Below are 8145 nucleotides of genomic sequence, written 5' to 3'. Positions count from 1 at the left end.
ATGGTTCCAGGGCGGTCACACCTTTGTCACGAACAGAGAGTATCATATTAAATTCTTGGGCCGGTTGGCCAAATGGCTAGCAATTCTACAAGAAGATGATTTTTCTTTCAAAATTGTAAAAGGGGGTTGTTCCAACTTGAAGAATGCTTTGATTGATTTAGAGGAGTGCCTTGATGTAACCCTTGTAACGGCCATAGAAGTTGGGGATCCATGGTATGGTGGTATCTATAGGTTTCTGACTGCTTTCTCCTTTCCTCCAGAAAATACTAGCTATGAGAGAAAGAAGATCCGCAGAGATAGTAGGCACTACACCCTCCTTGATGGGATGTTGTACCGTCAAGGCATGGATGGGGTACTAAGACGGGCCATTGATGCAGATGAAGTGCCTAAGGTATTAAAGCATTATCATGATGGATTTTGTGGAGGCCACTACGCCAGTGACTATACAACTAAGAAGATTTTACATGCTGGATACTATTGGCTGACCTTGTTTAAGGATGTCACTTTGTATTGCAAAACCTGTGAACCATGCCAATTCTTTGGTAGGAAGGATTTGCATCTTGGGCAACATCACCTAGAGATGTCCATCCATCTGTTTCAAAAGTGGGGAATAGATTTTGTGGGGCCCTTGCCCATGACTGCCTGCAAAAAGAAGTATCTTTTGGTAGCCACTCAGTATGTCACTAAGTGGGCTGAAGCTATCACCGTCCCCGTTGCAAATGGTAAGGCAGTTTCAAATTTCATATTTGAATGTATCTGCACAAGGTTTGGGACACTCATGGAGATTGTCTCTGACCATGGGAGTCCATTCTTAAATGAAGCAGTGGAGTTACTCATGGATCGCATGGGTATTGATCATCACACTTCTAGCATCTATTATCCGGCATCCATGAGTCAAACAGAGTGGACCAATGGCCTCCTTTGTAAAACCCTGGGAAAAATGGCCATAGGGAATAGGAGCCAATGGGATCAGAAGGTCACTGAAGCTGTGTGGGCTTACAACATCACTCATAAAACATCTACAGGTCACACTCCTTTTGAGTTGGTGTATGGTACTGAGGCCGTTTTACTACTAGAGATAGAGATTCTAGCTTTGAGATTGGCACAAGAATAGAGGATGATAGAAGATGAACATGTAGAGGCCAGATTGGGTACAACTTGAGAAGTTAGATGAAACCCGATGCCTTGCACTACACCAAACAGAGGTCCAAAAGAATCGACAAAAGGCCCGCTTGGATGCTAAGATTCGCAAGGGATGGTAAAGACACTTTGCTGAGGGGGATGTTGTGCTATGCTTTGATAACAGATTGGACCACCAAATGGATAAGAAGTTTCTGCCACTGTGGACTGGTCCATACAAAGTCATCAAGAAACATAGCAATGGGTCTGTACAAGTTCAGGAGCTACATGAACCATATGGAAGGAAGGTGATCAACAAGCGTTACCTCAAGCCTTCCTTTGTGCGTGATGGACCCAGGCATGGAAATGCTGTGCATTCCCTGCCTGGGGGGGGGAACTGTTATGGATAAAATTGGAGTAAAATTGTCTAAGGAAAAAGGCATTAATATGTGTGTGTGTTTGTATATGTGGCAATATTATAATTAAATATGGTGTGCATAGGGCCTAGGGTTGAGGTGGCAGGGCATGACTATGTGCCACCCTTCCACATAAGAGGACCCATAAGGTGTGTTGTACATAATCCATGATAGTAATATTATAAAATGTAAGGTGGCATGGCTCCTCCATGTGCACCCCTCCACCTAGGCTGCATTTAGTGAGATATGGCTCAAAGTCCATGGGAGAAGTAATATAAAATAGGTGGAGATGGATATTATATTGAGTTATTCCCTCCATATGGGATAGGACCATGTAGGGGAGGTATAGAAGGTCCAAGAGAGTAAGTTAAATAATGGGGAAAGTAGGATGAGGTGGCAAGATTCCTTGTGCCAACCCTCCACTTGTCCTCCTAGAGGTTTGAACATATAATAAAATTGGGAAGAGACCAAGGGAGTATCATAGACTTGAGATATGGGGCTTGATTTATGTGGAAAATTGAGGCAAAGGGTTGTCGCACACGATTGAGAGTGCGTAACCGCCTAGTCCACATGGGAAAATTTTCCACACACACCATGCATGTGGGAGGATACATTAATTGGGAGAGACCCCCTCTTTTGGCTATAAAAGGAGGGGGCTATTCCTTGATCAGACATGCTCATTCTTGTAAAGCCACCTAGCTAGTACTTTGACATTTCCCTCTCATCCTTTCTTTCAAATAAAGTATGGTCTCTTCCCTTGATGTCTCCATCTTTACATTCCTCCTCCTATCATGTACATGCTTCTCTTTCCCCTCTCCCTTTCCCCTTGTATCATAGTCTCCCTCCTCATTCCCTCCCCTTCTAATTCCTTTTCCCCTCCCATGATAACGTTTTGCCCTCATGTTCTCCTTTCCTCTATTGCCCTCGAGCGTCGCTATGCTTAGCCTCTAGCCTTTGGTCCTGATTTCTTTTTTGGCTAATACCACCAAATTGGATTTGCTTAATTATTCAAAATACTAAAAAAATGTGGTGTGCTACTAAAATGCATGTATTTTATGAATTTATTTATTATAAATAATTATTTATAATTAGATAAATCATTGTGAGATTAAGAATAAACCATTCAGGACGAGCTTATCCATAGGAATTAACAAGCAGATGCACCAAATCTCCCCCCAAGCTTGGGAAACATCCCACCCTTCGATGAAGGACACCGTTTTAATTACCTCTCAAGTAGCAAGTAGTTCGATCACCGCACCATGAGTAGAAGTAAAATCAAAGTTCTCCCAGCGTATCAATAGTTCTTTACCATGAATCATCCACGGTGTATCATTCCACCTGTCATCTCCTTGAACAATGCACTGGACAATCAACCGTTGAAGGTCAACATGAAGATCAAGGAAGAGATCTCATGCATTGGTAGCCGTAAGGTGCAGAGGACCAGGCACCAAATCCTTAAATGCGTTGAGAAGTGACATAAATATCCACCCTTCTCATGTGGCGTGCATTCGTGAAGTGAGCTTGGAGAAGTTCTGAACCGGCAATCTAGTAGGAGATGTGAACAGAGCACATGAAATGAAGTACTTTTGCTTTTTATAGCAAGAGCAAACTCCCCACAGTTAGAGAGTTACAGTTCCTGAGATCTCAATGTATAAACAAAAATCATTGCATTTTCACCACTTCCAACTTGTTGGCCCAATGATAAGTCTCCCTTTTGTGAAGGGGGAGGTCTTGCATTCAAATCCTACTCTTTAATAAAAAGAAAGGAGAAGGAGAAGGAGAAGGAGAAGGAGAGAGAGGGGGCGTGGGATCTGCTGTTACAGTTTTGTAGAAACTCAGAAAACTGTCTGCGACCAGAAGACGCAGCAGCCTAGAAAACTGTCGCATGGGTGAACACAGTAGACGCGCGAATCGAATGCGCATGCAGTAGCTTAGAAGGAGAAGGAGAAGAAGAAGAAGAGAAGAGAGAGAAGGGTGCGGGATCTGCTATTACAGTTTTGCAAAAACTCAGAAAACTGTCTGCAACCAGAAGACGCAGCAGCCCAAAAAACTGTCGTGCGGGTGAGCACAGTAGACGCGTGAATTGAATGCACGTGCAATAGCTTAGAAGGAGCACATATGGTACAGTTTTGCAGATGCAACCGGTACGAGCAGAAGATTCGCCACTAGCCATGGAGACCAGGGCTCGGATCCCAGCAGCCACACCATTTCTATTAGCCAAAAAAGAAATCAAGACCAAAGGCTAGAGGCTAAGCATGGTGACACTCGAGGGCCATAGAGGAAAGGAGAACATGAGGGCGAAACGTTATCATGGGAGGGGAAAAGGAATTAGAAGGGGAGGGAATGAAGAGGGAGACTATGACGCAAGGGGAAATGGAGAGGGGGGAGAGAAGCATGTACATGATAGGAGGAGGAATGTAAAGATGGAGACATCAAGGGAAGAGGATCATACTTTATTTGAAAGAAAGGATGAGAGGGAAATATCAAAGTACTAGCTAGGTGGCTTTACAAGAATGAGCGTGTCTGATCAAGGAATAGCCCCCTCCTTTTATAGCCAAAAGAGGGGGTCTCTCCCAATTAATGTATCATCCCACATGCATGGTGTGTGTGAAAAAGTCTCCCATGTGGGCTAGGCGGTTACGCACTCTCAATTGTGTGCGACAACCCTTTGCCTCAAATTTCCACATAAATCAAGTCCCATATCTCAAGTCTATGATACTCCCTTGGTCTCTTTCCAATTTTATAATATGTTCAAACCTCTAGGAGGACAAGTGGAGGGTTGGCACAAGGAATCTTGCCACCTCATCCTACTTTCCCCATTATTTAACTTGCTCTCTTGGACCTTCTATACCTCCCCCACATGGGCCTATCCCATATGGAGGGAATAACTCAATATAATATCCATCTCCACCTATTTTATATTACTTCTCCCATGGACTTTGAGCCATATCTCAATAAATGCAGCCTAGGTGGAGGGGTGGCACATGGAGGAGCCATGCCACCTTACATTTTATAATATTACTATCATGGATTATGTACAACACACCTTATGGGTCCTCTTACGTGGAAGGGTGGCACATGGTCATGCCCTACCACCTCAACCCTGGGCCCTATGCACACCATATTTTATTATACTATTGCCACATATACAAACACACACACATATTAATGCCTTTTTCCTTAGACAATTTTATCCATAACAGTGGAAGTTTAGTAGGCACATAAGGGTGTGTGGTTGAATCATCCAATCCCAAATCCAACGTTTAGATTTAGGAAGATTGAAGTTTAATTTTTACTTTTACTCCTTAGAGGATCAATAGAGAATATTAAAAATAAATCTAGTAATTCTCAAACATGACCAAACATTTCAAAAATGTCAATATTTTTAGTCCTCCGCATGATGAATAAGAGGAAAAAATTTTGGTTAAATTTGAGTAAGGAAAACGTACGATATGGCCTCCAAGAGTGAAATCTCCCTTTTGTGGGGGAAAAAGGGCCACCCAAGCCTAATACCAAGACAAGGTATGTTTGGTATTAGGCTTGGTGAGGTAGGCTAGGAGCATCACCGACCCTAGTGGCAAGCCTTTGGAGTGTGCATGCTACCCATGCAGAAGGCTGAGTCATCTATTTTTACCTTGCAACCATGCCACGTTGTTAGACCGCATGGTGCCATGTCATCAAGGAGATGTGACATCATTCCTTGCCATGTCACCTTACATTGCCACATGTGTTGCCACATCAGCCACATGTGCCACCTCATCATTCCACATCATAGGAACTCTTGGAGCCATGTCATCACACCTTGCCACCTTGGCATACCTCCCACATCACCAATCCCTCCACCTCAATTTGCCATGTCAATCTACCACCTCATGAATGCCAACTCATCATGCCACATCACATTTCCACGTCATGGAAGAGACTCATATATTCGACACCATATTGCCACATCATGACCATGCATGGTGCCACATCAGCCACATGTATACACATCATGATCATGGCGAGCCACATTATCAACATGCATGGTAAGTTATACATGCATGTGATTTGAGCACGATGTGCGCGAGGCATAGAATACCTTGATCGAGGTTTATGGCCATGATGTGCGAGGCATAGAATACCTTGATCGAGGTTTATGACCTACGTGAGGCATAGAGATTAAGGTTTATGACCTGCATGAGGCATAGAATACCTCAATCGAAGTATATGACCGCGAGGCATATAATACCTCGAGCGAGGTTTATGACCTGTGTGAGGCATTGAATACCTTGATCAAGGTATATGACCTAGGCATAGCATACCTCGATCGAGGTTTATGAGCACGATCGAGGTATTTGGAGGTACAAAACTGGAATAAAATCAAATGATGCAAATATTCAAAATTAACGTTGGATTCCAGCAAATTAATTTCAATCTTAGCACCTTCTCCACCAATAATAATCAAGAGCAATCTAAGAGCAATCTAGTGGATGAGTTGAGGCTCTCTATAAGACACCACGTTTTGGTTCATTTCACCCATTCTTAGCCATTCTTGCCTCCCCATCACTTTGTCACACCTTCCATCCTACTTTCATTGAGAATGGGTTCTCAAAGCCGTAGAGCTAGTAGATGTGAAAGATGTAGGAATCCCCCCCCAAATCTCATTGACGAGGAGCGCAAGCGGAAGGCTCATGAGCACAAGCTCTAGAGCTAGAGCTCACGCTACCACCATGGATCCACCTCCACCTCTACATCCCACCTCCACCTCCACCTCCACCCCCACCCCCACCCCCACCTCCATTGTCCCCCCCTCCACATCCTCATCTGCTCCCCTACCTCCAGCCTCTGCCCTTCCCTAGCCACCTACATTTTGGCCTCCACCTCTACCTCTTCCCCCTCCACCCTCCCCCCTCCCCCCCTTCCCCTTGGTGCCTCCCTTCCCCCCTCCAGCCTACGATCTCCCATTCATCCCCTTGCCCCACCTTGCAGCAGTAGTGTTGCTTCACAACATGACTTGCCGAAGTCCACTATCCGTCATCGTACTAGCAAGATTGTGTAGTCTTTTTTTAGTGACCTCATGCCAGCTTCGCAGTCTGCTCTTCTCACATCCCTGATTGATCACCCTAACTTGGTAGAGTGTAGGAGGCTTGCTGGTCTTGGTGCACGTAGAGATAGGGTTGTATGTAGTGAGGTCCTTAGCAGTGTTCGACGTTCCTATGCTTCTATTAAGCTTCTATTAAGCATAGGAACTCCAGTGATGCCTTGGCAGCACATCGTGCTATTGTGGCTGCCATTAGTAGACCTCATATGATAGGCCATGTGCATACCACTTCATGTCTTCTTCAGATTGCACCGCACACATTGCGAGCAGGCATGATTAGGAGGCAGAGTCTAGAGGATAGTGAGACTGATGCTCTTTGGGCTTCAAGTGGTCGTGCACCTCGCAGCGATTGATTGTTGGATGATTCCAATAGGTCCTTCATACAACAGTTTTGGGAGGAGCATTGCAGAGCATCCCCAGTGTTCAAGAAGGCATTGCAAAAGAGGGTGTCACACGGTGTGTACATTGAGCATGGTGCATGTTTTTTGGAGTGTACCCAGACTGAGTTGTACACTCAGTTTGTAGAGGCCCACCCGGAGTTCAGGATTGGGCAGAGATAATTTGAGCGATGCAGGCCATGGTTTGTGCGATGCCCTCAGGAGCGTGATACATGCTATTGTCACTACCATGTGGATTTTGAATTGATGTATGATGTATTCCCTTCCCTTGATGGTCATAGTGGAGTGGTTCCTACTAGCCCTCACGACTTCATTCATTCCATATTGTGTACACAAGATGGTGATGCTTTATTCCACTCCCTTGATTGTGTGGAAGGCAGGTGTACTTTGTGTGGTGACTTTGCTAGAGTGCCACGAGTTGCACTAGATACTTGTGATGTGCAGATGGTTCGTTGGCAGCACTATGTGTACAGTACCTTGACATTAGATGGTGGTGCACAGTCGAGGAGGTTGCATCTTGTGGGGAAGGAGACACCACGTGTTGCATCCATTGACAGTTTTCGAGGGAAGCTGTACTGCTACATACGCCACTCGCACACTGCGAAGTGGGAGGATCATCAATTCCGTGCATGTTTGAGGACATTTCCTATAGGGGTGGTTGTCTCAATGGTGGACTTTGCGGAGAATTATACCTTTGCACCACAGCGTGAGATCAATCGGAGTATTATTTCTCCGAATAGGTGACCTGTGATTGAGTTATTGGTTTTTTTATGGCCTCATTATATTGAATTATTTCAATAGTCATATTTTTTTTCAATGCCATATTGTAGGTTGCTATATTTGTGCACATTAGCTATCGTCATGCACAGGCTCATGTGGATGGCATTGATAGCACCATGGACTCACACATCATTGTGCAAGAGTATCACTTCTACATTAGTGATGATCGATTGCATGATGCCCATTTTGTGCAGCATTACTTCACTTTGCATGATAGTTTCTTGAGGGATCATGGTGTCACATGGCAGCAGCACTTGATCTGGTCAGATGGTTGTGGTGGTCAGTTCAAATCTGCTAGACAGTTTTATTGGTTCTCCAGATGGCACCGTGAGACAGGCATTTCGATCAC

Source organism: Dipteris shenzhenensis, chromosome 9 (assembly GCF_047967505.1).
Source record: "Dipteris shenzhenensis isolate YYH24624 ecotype China chromosome 9, Dip_SZ_1.0, whole genome shotgun sequence".
NCBI classification, from domain to species: Eukaryota; Viridiplantae; Streptophyta; class Polypodiopsida; order Gleicheniales; family Dipteridaceae; genus Dipteris; species Dipteris shenzhenensis.
The sequence above is the reverse complement of the archived record's forward strand: the minus strand, read 5'-3'. Positions refer to the sequence as shown.